A 15,181-nucleotide genomic window follows, 5' to 3' on the forward strand; every position below is an offset into this window, starting at 1 on the left:
AGGCCAAGTTATTTACTATCTCCAGTATTTACTCTCTCTAGGAATTCGCTAGCCCTGGGAGGGGAGTCCTTCTGGGGTTAGCAAGGCTCCAGCTATCAAAGCATCAGAACTTGGAAAATAGAAGACATGGTTAATGAATCTCAGGAGTACTTTTGTCTTAGTCTGTAGACGGAACATTTGTCTTTGTACTTTCCATAGGAGGCAAGGAGAGGAAAATGTGATAATTCAATCATCCTACAGATGGACTTCCAGCTTCCACTCTCAGCGATAACAGTGCACAAGGGCATCTTGGGCACGAAGAAAGATTAATGGGAGAAGCCAAAGCAACAGTAAGAAAGTTCTTCTTCAAGCATTTCTCTCCCGACACACACCCAAATCTCTCTTGTTCTTCTATAGCAGAGCTAGAGATGCTCTCTAGATATTGTACCCAGGCTTTAATTCATCAACCAAAATGTTCACTGATGACAAATCTGGTGGTCTCCTGCTGGACAGTCACATAGATGGCTCTGATTTCAGCAAACAGGGCATCTCCTCTAGGGTTTCGACTGCCTTGCCAAATTCCTGATTTCTCAGGGAGAAAAGGCAAAGTGTCTTAGCAGCCTGATGCATGTCTTCGAAAAAGCTTAACAAGCATTCCCGGTTTGTGGTGGAGCATGGGTATGTGTGCACACATACATAGGTACGGACACACACACACACAGAGTCATGCACACACAGGCATACACACTCAGAACAGCAGATGACAGATACTCTGACTTATATCCCAGTCAAGACATGCCTGAGCCAAATGGAACTGTTCCTTCTTTTCCTTTCAGTCCAACTAAAGTCCCACATTACTACACAAGGTACCCAGCTGATGGCAATGTGATTAATGCAGGCCAACTGCTGCAGATCTGCAGTCAGGAAAATCCATTTTGTCTCCACATTTAAGTTCTGGGAGCACTGTTGGAGAGAATACTTGTGAGATCTTTTTAGCCAGCTGGATGTAGGACATTGCAATATTAGGGAATGTGATAAAGATTTGCTTACGTCCTTGTTCACCTAAGGATGATAGACAAAATCTTAGACAACTGAAAAAGGACAAAGGCATGAATTATTCAAAACAGCAAATAATCTGGAATCAATTCTTATAATGCAAAATTACTGTTCAAAAGTGACTTCTTGTTTCTGTGATCCTTAACTGCCCATTCACATGCACTAATGAGCTGCCAGGAAGGTAGCTGAAAGCTCTTTGTTTCTGGAAGGGCTTGCTCGCTGTAAGTGATAGAGCAGGGCATCAGTCATTTCTCTGAGAGATTCCCAGGTGTCACTATCCAGAAGTCTTTTCTCTTGGCTTGGCAGATTCTCAAATGTCCCACATCGGGAGGTGAGGGATAGGTATAGACCTAGTTGATACCGTTCTGGGATACAAGTGGGAAGGAGGAGCTGAAGAGTCGCACCATTCAGTATGTACTGGTTTTGCTGTTCACTGTTTTTGAGGATTTCCTTTTCCCACTCCAATCAATCATCATCTGGTCCCCGACTCCAGCTCTTTTTTTTTTTTTTTTTTCTTTTTTTGGGACAGAATCTTGCTCTGTCACCAGGCTGGAGTGCAGTGGCGCAATCTTGGCTCACTGCAACCTCCGGCTCTCGAGTTCAAGTGATTCTCCTGCCTCAGCCTCCCGAGTACCTGGGACTACAGGCGCCTGCCACCATTCCCAGCTAATTTTTGTATTTTTAGTAGAAACAGGGTTTCACCATGTTGGCCAGGATGGTCTCGATCTCTTGACCTTGTGATCCACCTGCCTTGGCCTCCCGAAGTGCTGGGATTACAGCCATGAGCCACCGCACCCGGCCCACTCCAGCTCTTTTAACAGTGAGATGGGTAGGCTGCCTGACTGCATGAGTTAGGGGAGGGCATCCAAAGTTTTAACTATTTCTTGAGCAGAACTTCAGTCAATCCCATTTCCAGTCATACATGCACACATGCCTCTAGATGTATCTAGTGTTCCTTGTCTGTGGGAGTTTGGCGGTAAGAATCAGCTTACTTCTTATTTTTCCCCCATTACAAGCACTGATGTTTCAATTTTTTCTGATTGATTAAGGTGATTACCACTGATGCATCTGCTTACCCAGTTGTTAAGTTTTGTTCCTTCCCTTGAATGCTGTCATTACTTATCTAGGTTCTTAGACTCTTATACCCTCTTTGGGAGGGGTGGGAGAAGAACCTGTTAAAGAAGGATGAGTTAGTCACACTTCTCCAATCATGACATATCAACAGGGAAGGGCCACCTCTTGTTTATTTGTTTATATGTCGATTTATCTTTTATCTTTTTTCCACTCCCAACCCGTTTCTTCTCCAAAGACAATGTTTAATGTGCATGGTTTTGTTTGAGTTCTTAAAAATGTGTATTTTTTGTTTTGTGTATATAAATGTAAACATACACATGGTATGGTGTTAAAATTCTTATTCAATTTCTTAGTCTTTTTCATTCAGCATCATGTTTTTACAATACAATCACATTACACTGTCTACCTCTAATGACTTATATCTTTCCTTATTCCTTTACTGGTATTTCCTTTAATTATGGTTTGATTGGAGTTTTGTATTATTTTTTTTCTCAAAACATACCTTTAATTTAGCTCTATCATTTTAGTTTTTTCTAAAATAGAGCAAGAATTCAAAGATATTCTTCAGCAATTTGAGTGCAAAATTCTCCCCAAATTTTGGTGATTTTACCCCAATCTTTTATAGCTACCTCACTCACATTGAATCTAACACTTGCATATTCCTTTCCTGAGGGCTCATAATTTTTATTGGAAAGAATAATTTTCTTTCAAACATATTTTAATAAGTGTTGGCAAAATATAATTAAATTAGATCACTGTAATAACAGGTACAACTAGCCTAATCCAGTTTGAGGGTAAACACAACAGAATCTTGGTCAACATACCGCTCAGTTGGAGGGAGAAGTATGGCAGCATGTTAGACAGCAGCGAGTATTCAGCAGGCCATGGGCATCATTTGGAAAATCTTACATGTGAATGTGAACATTGGTTAATCCAGAGAGTCATTCCACAGAACTTCTACTATAGGTTTTGTTTGCTTGCTTGTTTCTGAAAACACCCTATCATTCTCATTCTCTTTTGTTTGATTTACTTAGATTTAATTGTGCTTAAATAAGAGTAGCTCCACCACACGCCAGAATGGAAAAGAGTTGAAAGTAAGTCTCTAAGAAGCTGGCAGGAAGATACTGGTACTGTTTTTGCCAAATGTTTTTATCCTAAATATGTGGTATCAAGGTTCTAGCAAATCAAATCTCCTCACACTTTTACACTGTTGGTGGGAATGTAAATTAGTTCAACCATTGTGGAAGACAGTGTGGTGATTCCTCAAAGATCTAGAAACAGAAATACCATTTGACCCAGCAATCCCATTACTGAATATATACCCAAAGGAATATAAATCCTTCTATTATAAAGACACATGCATGTGTCTGTTCATTGCAGCGCTATTCACAATAGCAAAGACATGGAATCAACCCAATTGCCCATTAATGATAGAACTGGATAAAGAAAATGTGGCACATAGTATACCATGGAATACTATGCAGCCATAAAAAGGTACAAGGTCGTGTCCTTTGCAGGGACATGGATGGAGCTGGAAGCCATTATCCTCAGTGAACTAATGCATGAACAGAAAACCAAACACCACATGTTCTCACTTATAAATGGGAGCTGAATGAAGAGAATTTACAGACACATGGTGAGGAACAGCACACAGTGGGGCCTGTCGGGTGGAGATGGAGAGGGAGAGCATCAGGAAGAACAGCTAATGGGTGCTGGGCTTAATACATAGGTGATGGGTTGATCTGTGCAGCAAACCACCATGACACACGTTTATCTATGTAACAAACCAGCACATCCCACACAGGTACCCTAGAAGTTAAAATATATGTTGACAAATTTAAAACAGGAAAAAAAGTTATACACTATTCCATTGTACGGATACTTGACAATTGATTAAAACAGTATTCTATTTTAAAAAATCAAATCTCCTCTTTCACCTAAGATTTAAAATAGGTTGATGGTTGAAGAATAGCTACAGAGATGTCTGAACCAAAAATCAAATAGTATAAAGCTTTGGGTTGTTTACAGTCATCAACCACTTAGGCAGGTTCATTTTCCCAGTCTGCATTCTCAGCAGCAGTTCCGGTACGATCTCAGGTGAATCCTTGTATTCTTCTGGGAAACTTGTCCTTAAATGCTACAAAGAACCTTTCATCCAAGAAACATAAAAAACTCTGTAGACATTATCTCATTCTCCCTTCAGAATGTCTGTGGAAAGAATCAATAAATAATAAACTGATGCTGTACAAGAAAAGAAACTGAGGCTTAGAGAGGAAATTGGCTAATTAAAGACTATTCCACAGGTGTTAACTAACAGACAGGAGTCAGGTGCCACTTTTTGTGGAAACCCCTTTTCCCATTCTACTTACAAAAAAGGAAAGGGAAGTGAATACATAAATAAATTTAAGCATATTTTGACATTAGTTTCATAAATCATTTAATCTAGTTTAATCTAGTACCAATAAAATACTAGTATCAATCAAAAAGAGGAATTTGAATTAATGCTGAAGCTGCTTTTTCCTTCTAAGTTAAAAGTAGATATTACTTTATTGTTGTTTTTAATTGACACTTGGAAAACAGAAATGGAATGAGAAGCTCAAATTAATAAAAAAAACCAATAGCACATAGTAAATTTTTGTTGTATTTCTGGCACCCTAGATTTTTTACTGGCGTATGAAACCTTTATCTGCCAATGATGAGCTAGAAGACCACCAGCTGAAAATGGCACAGAAATTTATATTTCAAAGGAAAAGAAAATATAAACTAAAAATAATTATTCTCCCATTTCTAACAAATTATTATTGAAATTTACATTTACATCAGGGCTGGAAGAAAATCTGTTTGCATCGAATAGGAGGCAAATATTTATACTTTTGGTTTACTCTAAACCAAATCAAGATCAAGTTAATCAGAAATCAAATTGAATTTTATGTGTGGTGGGGGCCTCAGTTTGTGTCTGAGCTGTGTTCATCTTAAGGTTCACTCATTTCTTGGCATAGCTGCAGAACTGGTGGCCCAAGACTCCCAGGAGTCTATTTATAGACAAGCCTGTGGATCTGTATTCTGGGAGGAGGGCGCTCCTTATCCTAAAGGAAAATTCCTAAAGGAAGACTCATATGAAGTGCTCCCAATTGTCTAGAATAATGGGAATAATGAGACAGATGTGAGAGGACGGACTCTTTCTCTGGTGCAGGGTCAGGCACTAAGACCAGAGGTGGCACAAGGCCACGATGTCTGAAGGCAGAACTGCTGTCTGACACGGAAGTGACAAGTCATCAAGAAAGTGCACTCACTTCTCTATGCTCTTGGTGCCCATCATGATGAAAAATTCAAGATTTTAATACAGGTGCAAAGCCAATGGAACTCATTTATAATTTACAATTACATGGTTCATATTATGCATTGTCACATTTCCAATAGAGGCATTTTGTTTGCCCTCTAGGACAAGGGTACACAAGCTCTTTTTCTTTTTTTTTTTTAATTATACTTTAAGTTTTAGGGTACATGTGCACAATGTGCAGGTTTGTTACATATGTATACATGTGCCATGCTGGTGTGCTGCACCCAGTAACTCGTCATTTAACATTAGGTATATCTCCAAATGCTATCCCTCCCCCCTCTCCCTACCTTACAACAGGCCCCAGTGTGTGATGTTCCCCTTCCTGTGTCACATATACACTATGGAATACTGTGCAGCCATAAAAAATGATGGGTTCATGTCCTTTGTAGGGACATGGATGAAGCTGGAAACCATCATTCTCAGCAAGCTATCGCAAGGGCAAAAAACCAAACACCATATGTTCTCACTCATAGGCGGGAATTGAACAATGAGAACACAAGCTCTTTTTCTAAAGAATTTGATAGTAAGTTTTATGTGCGTCCGTGTGAAGAGACCACCAAACAGGCTTTGTGTGAGCAATAAAGCTTTTAATCACCTGGGTGCAGGCGGGCTGAGTCAGAAAAGAGAGTCAGTGAAGGGAGATAGGAGTGGGGCTGTTTTATAGGATTTGGGTAGGTAAAGGAAAAAGGGGGGTTGTTCTCTGGGGGGGCAGGAGTGGGGGGTCACAAGGTGCTCAGTAGGGGAGCTTTTGAGCCAGGATGAGCCAGGAGAAGGAATTTCACAAGATAATGTCATCAGTTAAGGCAGGAACAGGCCATTTTCACTTCTTTTGTGGCGGAATGTCATCAGTTAAGGCAGAAACCAGCCATCTGGATGTTTACCTGCAGGTCACAGGGGATATGATGGCTTAGCTTGGGCTCAGAGGCCTGACAGTAAGTATTCTAGGCTTGCGTGTCACATAGGTCTCTGGCATTTTCTTTGTTTTTCGTTTTGTTTTCACAACAATTTAAAGATGTAAAAACCATTCTTAGCTTACCGGCCAAAGAAAAGTAGGCCATGAGCTGACCCCTGTTCTAGAATGTCGGGCCTTATGCTGGTATCTGGGTAGCGTGTGATTAAGGGCTTGGTATGCTGTCCTTCCTTCCTCCCTGTGCCACAATTATGACACTCAGTCAAATTGTTGAGTTCTTTCACCAGTCCTGAATATTCATATCTGAGGCCTCCAGCTGTGATTAAAGGATAAATAAATAGATAATCTTGTGCCATTCCAGGGGTTACAGGCAGCAATGTTCTGTGCTCCATGTTTTGGAACAAGCTAGAGTTGGGTTAATGAAGGGCAGTTTCCTCATTTTAGGCTACTATAGGAGCATGGACTCCACACAGTGGCTCTTGAGTAACAAGCTAACCAGCCCACAGGAGTACTAGGGAAGGAAACAGGGCCCTGGGCAGATATTAGCAGTCAGGGCTTTTGGGGTGAGCAGTAGCAGGAGCCACCTGAGGGTCTGCAGATGTGCCACACCCGTGGACAGGCAGCCTGGGAAGCTCTGGCTGTGGGCACTGAGCTAGAAACTGAAGAAGAAAAGGAATGTCATGACAGGTGCCATATGGGAGCTGGCAGGACTGTGTTTGCAATCACCTGTGAGACACCACCTGGAGACATCCAGGAAAAAAGGCAGCAGGGACTTTGTAGAGGATGGGGACAGAAGCAAAGGAACACTGTCTTCTATTGTTAGTGTTACCCAATTTTATATTTTAATCTAAAGGCTTAAAGATGGCCTGGAGAAACACAGTTCCCAGGGGTTTGCCAGATTGATCCTGATGTTGTTTTCCACTCACATAAATGGAAATAACAGTTTTCTAAAAGAGAATAGTGCTGTGTGATCAGGAAACCAATATGCCGTCTCCAGTCTGGCTACTCAATAGCTGCACGACTCTGGAAAGTACCTTAATTCTCCTGGCCTCAGGCTGTTTCTCCATATCACACAGAGAATTAAAGCAAAAATGTCTAAGAGCTCTTTTTGTTTTAAATGTGTTCTATAATTATTTAATGTTAAAGCCATTAATTAATTAAAAACTGTTGATTGAGTCACCTACTATGTTCCCAACATGGTGCTAAGTAATGAGACCACTGAAAAAAAGTTCCTCTGCAATCAAGAATCTCTGTTAAAGTAAACTAACAATCATGACTCAGGTTATTTCAAGCTAGCGTAGGGGTATGCCTGTGTTGCTAGGAGATTGTAGAGGATTTCTACACTTGCATAGAAATGAGAACCTGGAGCAGAGTTCTGGTGTTATTGAGCAGCAAGAATGAGAGTAGAGGGGGAAGCAAAGGTGGCACATTGATTACAAAACACAGCTGAGGTCTTGATCACACTAGATGTCTCCAGTCAGTCGTGTAGAAATCTATGTGCTTCAGAACAGTCTGTAAGTAGAAATCTGTGTGCTTCCACAGTCTGTAAAGGGTGGGGATAGGGCATGGGGAGAAAGGCATAAGAGTCTACCTGTTCCTCATTGGTAAAAATAATTCCATCCTTTACATTTACAGATTGGATGACCTGGCTCCAGGATCAGGGAAGTCAAAGCCCAGACCTCAGTTCACGGTGCTTCCTCAGATTCTGGGAATGCTGCAGGAAGCTGAACTTCAGGGGCCCAGTGGGTTCAGGCCCCAGGCACCAGGGTCTTTGCAGTCCCATCATGGTGAGTATGAAGGAGCCATGCTAGAGCACAGCCCTCATCTGGAAAGGGCTAAGAAGGGTGGTAGGGTTAAGAGTTGTGGTGATGATGGAGTAGGGGTTCTTCACTGAACAAGTGACCCAGAAAGCAGATAAAGCCCAGTGAATCTGGAGAGATGCAAAAACTAGGGTCAAAAAAGACTAAGGCAGAGTTGAAAAGGCTCCCCAGAGGAGGTGTTGCTTGAATTGCAGCTGGTAAAAAAAAAAGGAGTTTCCAAGTCAACAAGCTGGGGAGGGTGGGTGAGAGTTAGTGGGGATGATAATGAAGGGTTGGCAGCAGGCAATTTTCAGACAAAAGAATAATATTTGCAAAGGCATAGAGTGTGAAAGAAAATGATCAGTCCAGTGAACTGCAAGCACTGCCTGGCTGGGAAATCATGGCGCAAGAACAAAGAGAGGCCTCTTTACTCTGGACAGTCATTCCATCATTGCCAATTACCAACCAGAAATTGAACCTGCATGGGACAAAATGGAAAAGATTTTGTTATACACAAATGTCATGATAGAGAGATGACAAATCATCATCATTCATTTATTTATTCATTCATTTAATTCAATCAAACAAATATTTGTTTTATACTTACTGGGTGTCAAACATTTTTTTGTACTCAAGATTTAAACCACAGGAAAGTCCTGTGCTCTATGTAAGCTGTGTTCTTTAGATACTCTGACACAAGCATATTTTTAGTGACTGCTCTTCAATCTTCTTAATTTCTTCAGTTTATAGTTTTGATTACCAGGGTGTGTACGTGTGTGTGGTTGGTTGGGTGTGGGTGTGTGTCTTAATTCCCATGTTTCCCTAAATAGGGGTTCATTAATTCTTCATTCTATACTTAATTCTCTCATATGTGGCATCTGTGAAATGAGTGTGGCAATTTATTAATTAAATATTGACTCTTGGAACATTTTGAGCACTGACAATTTTAGTCATAAACAGACGACTGCTCTTTTCTTGCCTCAGAGCAATGATAACACACATTCAATTGTTGTTACCTGTTTTTATAAAATGTGTGAAAGGATTTTTTTATTCACAACTTGACTATCACCCCTTGAGTTCATGTGAATGATATTTTAACATGCCTTGAGTTTTTACCAAGCCATTCTGTACTGCTGGATTTAAACATCTTTGCATGAAGCAGAGTTGGCGTGCTATTATACATTGCAGACTTGTGCTTCTCTTGTTTTTCTGGCTCACTACCTCTAGCACTCCAATTCCAAAAATTCGTGGACTCTACCTGGTTCTACAATCCAGTGCCTTCATCGTTACTCACTGTTCTTCACTCCCCTCAGGTCCTTTCTTCCGTCTTTACGGGGCTTAGAAGTCATGGTCCATTGTTGTAACACTTCCTTGTAGACACCTACAACTCCCTCCCAACACACTTTCTTCCTCTAACTTGTCTGAAAAAAATCCTCAATTCTGATTACTCCGGCTCTCTGTTTACTCTATGCCTGCACCTGTGCTATGGTTGGGGAAAAAAGCAAAACACAGCTATGCTGACAGATCTCACTGTAAATTCATGACCAGAAATCTCTCACATGGGCCCACGGCACTGCCAAGGAAAGGCCACTACATTTCCAGAATCTCCTTCTTTCATTTATTTAGGTGAGCATTTAATATCTTCTCCTTTGACAAACTTTCAATATCTCCTCCTCCACCCTCATTCTTGGCCAGTGGCTTTGGTTCCTATTTCCCTAAAAAAAAAAAAAAAAAAGATAAGAAGAAAACTACATACTCTCAATCATATCTGTTACCCTATTTGTACCCATGCTCCTATATACTCACATTCCGCCAGTTATTCAAGATATAAACTACCTGGACTCCTATCTGAGGACAGCCCTCCACTTATCACTGGATTCCATCCTCTTCATCTGTATTCAAGAATATCGCTATAAAGGCCTGGCGCGGTGGCTCATGCCTGTAGTGCCAGCACTTTGGGAGGCCGAGGTGGGCAGATCACGAGGTCAGGAGATCGAGGCCATCCTGGCTAACATGGTGAAACCCCGTCTCTTAAAATACAAAAAATTAGCCGGGCGTAGTGGCGGGCGCCTGTAGTCCCAGCTACTCAGGAGGCTGAGGCAGGAGAATGGCGTGAACCCGGGAGGCGGAGCTTGCAGTGAGCCGAGCTGGTGCCACTGCACTCCAGCCTGGGCGACAGAGCAAGACTCCGTCTCAAAAAAAAAAAAAAAAAAAAAAAAAAAAAGAATATCGCTATAAAAAAAAAAAGAATATCACTACAGCCATTCTCTCCCTTCACTTCTGCATCATCAATTTTCACTCCCTCTACTTGTTTCTCATCACCCTATAAACGTGCTATATTTCTCCCACCTCAAAAGAAAAGGTAAAGAACCTTCTCTTGGTCTCACATTCTTCTCCCTCTCCCTCCACTATTTCTCTGCACCCATTAATTCTCATCCTCGCCTCCCATTTATTTATGAACGCTCCAATTTTTTTTTTTGCCCCCAATACCACCAAAACTGTTCTTGTCATGATCAACAATTTGTAAAATGCAGTGGTCAGTTCTCGATTCTTATTTTGCTTGACTCATCAGCAGCATTAGGCAGAATTGGCCACTTCTGCTTCATAAAATATGTTCTTTACTTGATATTTGGGACATCAAGTTCTCTTCCCACCTCACTGGCTCCTCCTTTTCAGTATCTTTTGCTGATTTTCAAATCTTTCTGACCGCTAAATGTTGCCGTGCTCAAGCTAAGTGCTTCTCTTCTCTGTTTACATTCTCTCTCAGGTGACTTTAGCCTGGCCTGTAGCTTTAAACATTATCTATATTCTGACAATGTCTAAATTTCTTTCTCCAAATTGGAGATTTCTCTGGGTTTTGGGACTCTTATATCCAACTCACACTAAACATTTTCACATGGATATCTGTTAGGCATCTCAAAAGTAATATGTTCACTGTTCCTGTTCTCTTCCCCCATTCCAAAAAAACCTGCTTCCTTCCACCCATTTTTCCCACGTTGGTAATTGCCAATAGATTTTTCCAGCTCTTCAAAACAAAGACAGTGCAGTATTCATTACTTTTTAATTGAGATAAAATTCACATGCCACAAAATTCACTCTTTTTAAGTATACAATTCAGTGGGTTTTGTGCAACCATCACCACTATCTGATTGCAGAAGATTTTCATCAACCCAAAAAGAATCCTTGGTTCAGTCATTCTTTTTTTCTTGCTGTTTGTTTGCTCTAGTTTCTTTTCTTAGGAAAATGCAAATTAAAACCACAATGAAATATTACTACATACCTATCAGAATAGCTAAAATAAAAAATAGTGATAACACGAAATGCTGGCAAGAATGTGAAGAAAGTGGATCATTCATACATTGCTGGTGCACATGCAAAATGATACAGCCACTCTGGAAATAGAGACGTAGTTTGGTAGTTTTGTTTTTACTTTTCATTTAAGTCATTCTTGACTCCTCTTTCTCACACATTGCACTTCGAATCTATCAGCAAATTCTGCTAGCTTTACACTCCAAACATATCCAGAACCTAAGTACTTTCTGTCACCTACACTGTTATTAAAATTGGGATGTTCCAGGATTACAAAAACAGTGCCCTAACTGGGCTCCTTGATTCTCACCCTTGTCTCCCTGTCAACAAAATAGCTGTAAAGAGCCTTTTAGAAATCGAAATTAGATTGGCTGGGTGCAGTGGCTCACACCTGTAATCCTAGCACGTTGGGAGACTGAGGCAGGCAGATCACCTGAGGTCAGGAGTTTGAGACCAGCCTGGCCAACATGATGAAACCCCATCTCTGCTAAAAATACAAAATTATCCAGGCATGGTGGCGGGTGCCTGTAATCCCATCTATTCGGATGGCTGAGGTGGGAGCATTGCATGAACCCAGGAGGCGGAGGTTTCACCGAGCCAAGATCACGCCGTTGCACTCCAGCCTGCGCGACAAGAGTGAGACTCAAAAAAAAAAAATCTAAGTTGAATGTCTCAATACGCTCTTCAAAATTCTCTCATGGCTTTCCTTCCCTTTAGAGTAAAATCTAACCTTTACGCAGTTTCCTTCAAGGCCCTGCATGATCTGGTTCTGTTAGTTCTCTGACCTCTCTCTTCTACCTCTCTCCTGCTTGCTTAGTGGGCTCCAGCCACAGCAACCCCCTTGCTGCTCTTCAAACATGCCAAGCACACCCCCCAACTCAGCCTCTCTCTCATCAGGTACCCAAGAGGCTGCCTCCCTCGCTTCCTCCACGTCTCTGCTCAAATGTCACCTTATCCATGAGTCCTTTCCTGAAATTTGTACATTAAATAATATTCACCAGCACTCCCAATCCTCCTGGCTTGTTTTAGTTTTTTTTTTCCCTCATAGCATGTATTTCCATTTGACATAACACCAATATACTTGCTTATGTACTTACTCTTTTTTTTTTTTTTTTTTTTTTTTGAGACAGAGTCTTGTTCTGTCGCCCAGGCTGGAGTACGGTGGTGTGATCTCGGCTCACTGCAACGTCTGCCTCCCAGGTTCAAGCGATTCTCCCACCTCAGCCTCCTGAATAGATGGGATTACAGGCACCCACCACCACGCCCAGATAATATTTGTATTTTTAGTAGAGATGGGGTTTCACCATATTCACCAGGCTGGCCTTGAACTCCTGACCTAAGGTGATCCACCTGCCTCGGCCTCTCAAAGTTCTGGGACTACAGGCGTGAGCCACCATGCCCAGCCTATACTTATTCCCTGACTTCTCCCAACTAGTACGTAAACTTCAAGCTGACAAGGAATTTGTCTTAAAACAGTATCTGGCATATAAGAAGCACTCAATTAATATTCATTCACTGAATGAAAGAAGAAAGGAAAGAGCATATGACCAGAAAAACAACAACAACAACAACAACAAAAAGGATAAGCAAGACAATCTACGTTTATAACAGAAGAATTGAATCTAGGGGTGCTCGTTAAGAATTGTGATCAAGCTTAAATTTTTCCCAGAAAAAAAAGATGTTTAAATAGTACAAGAAAATGAATACGACAGATTGCATCTTGTAATAAGTAAGTTCTAAAGAGAGAGAGTGTTTCATGTCTGAAAATGTCTAGCTAATAGCATCATGGGCATAATAGTGGATCTTCATCTAAGTTTATTCAGTCTTTACCCAACTTGTCCTGGATGGCCAAGAGACTAGCAAAGGTTGGATGCAGGTGGAACATACTCTGACTCAGGGATACTTATTTCATGATTAGACAGCAGTTTCCTAATCGTTGTCCATCCCTTCTCCCTATGCACACGATTCAGCCCTTAGGGTTATCTCTGGATACCCATCACTTGGGTTGCTGGGCACTCTTGCGTAAAGAGAACCAGCCCTGAGAAAAGAGAAATCTCCTTCAGCAGTCTACACCTTAATAGATGAGGGTAGTAGCAACAGGAGAAATCTATTTTACAGATTAAAATCAGAAGAAAGGAGAAATTTCTGCTAAGAGAGAGGAGAACAGTAGACTGGCTATCAACAAGATAAACTATAGAAAAGCGATCACTGGCGTATGAACCATCCCCCAAGGCACTGTAGGTCAAAACAGATGCACGTGTTGGAAGATCTAGGAACCTGCAGATGAATCCCTCTAGAACAAGAAAACAACATTAATAAAAGTTTATATTTATTGAACTTTTTGTTAAGTGGTTACCTAAACCTTTTATGCATATTGATGAGTTTAATTCTCACCATAACCTTACCAGATAGGCATCATTATTATCTGAAAGGCAGCGAGATTAAGTAAACTGCTCAAGGCCACATAATTAGGAAATGAAGGGGTCTTGAGATGAACCCAGACAATCTGGCTTTGGAGCTCATCATCAGTTTTTTTAAAACAAAACAAAACAAAACAAAGAAAACCCTGTCGTATACACTATAATATGCATTTTAAAGTGTATAATTTAATTATTTTTAGCATATTTGTGAAGTTGTGCGACCATCACTACAATTTTAGAACATTTTCATCACTCCAAAATAAGCTCCATACCCATTGTCAATCACTCTCCATTTTTCTTCAGCTCCCCAAACCCAAGAAACAACTAATCTACTTTCTACCTCTATTGAATTAGCTCTTCTGAACCTTTCAGATGAATGGAATTATACAATATGTGGTCTTTGATTCATCCATGTTGTAGCATGTATCAGCATTCCATTTCTTTTTTATCAAATGATATTTGGTTGTCTGGATACACCACATTTTATCTACCCATTAATCAGTTGAAGAACATTTGCATTGTTTTCACCTTTTCCTGTTATAAATAATGCTTCTGTGAACATTCATGTACAGGCTTTCATTGCTTTTGGGTATACAACTAGGAATGGAATTGCTGGGTCATACAGTAACTTGGTATTTAACCTCTTGAGCAACACATGGTCTTAATCACTACACAGGATATTTCACACAGTGGATATGAAGTCACAACTGTCTCTCAAGATTTTGGGGTTGTTATTGCCTCTTACATTCTAAAAACTTTATGTTTTTCTTGTTTTGAAATTCAACATACTGTTATTTCAGCATAAAATGGAACTTGGCTAATTTGAAGCTTGAGGTGAACACATTTTAATGAATCTATGATATGTGCCAAGGACTATTATAAGATCTGTGATGGATACAGGGAAAAAATATATTTCTATGAACAGTCTCTATAGCTTTAATAAACCCTCATTGAGCATCCACCAAGTGCCCCTCACATTAATCCCTCATTGGCCAGGCATGGTCATGTAAGTCTGTAATTTCAGCTATTCAGGAAGCCGAAGCAGGAGGATTACTTGAGCCCAGGAGTTTGAGGCTGCAGTGGACTATGATCATGCTTGTAAATAGCCTCTACACTCCAGTGTGGGCAACATAACGAGATCCTGTCTTTAAAAAACAAATCAAGACAAAACAAAATGCCAAATCATAAACCCTGTCTACTTGTAACTTAAAATCTTCTGGAGAACACAAATACACGTCAATGTGAACTTTCATAAGAACAACTAAGTATAAATATGTGTTGTTTTGAGATCCTA

The 15,181-nt window shown here is 40.6% G+C and overlaps 1 long non-coding RNA gene across 1 annotated transcript; it reads left to right on the plus strand.

Annotated features, from left to right (window-relative positions):
- The first annotated feature begins 7,742 nt into the window (after positions 1-7,742).
- LOC115934052 (uncharacterized) lies at positions 7,743-14,851 on the plus strand. The gene is made up of 3 exons (XR_004069904.3): positions 7,743-7,873; positions 7,995-8,146; positions 12,598-14,851. It is a non-coding gene; the product is annotated as an uncharacterized lncRNA (long non-coding RNA).
- Positions 14,852-15,181: the final 330 nt, after the last annotated feature.

This window comes from Gorilla gorilla, chromosome 2, assembly GCF_029281585.2.
Source record: "Gorilla gorilla gorilla isolate KB3781 chromosome 2, NHGRI_mGorGor1-v2.1_pri, whole genome shotgun sequence".
In the NCBI taxonomy this organism is placed as follows: Eukaryota; Metazoa; Chordata; class Mammalia; order Primates; family Hominidae; genus Gorilla; species Gorilla gorilla.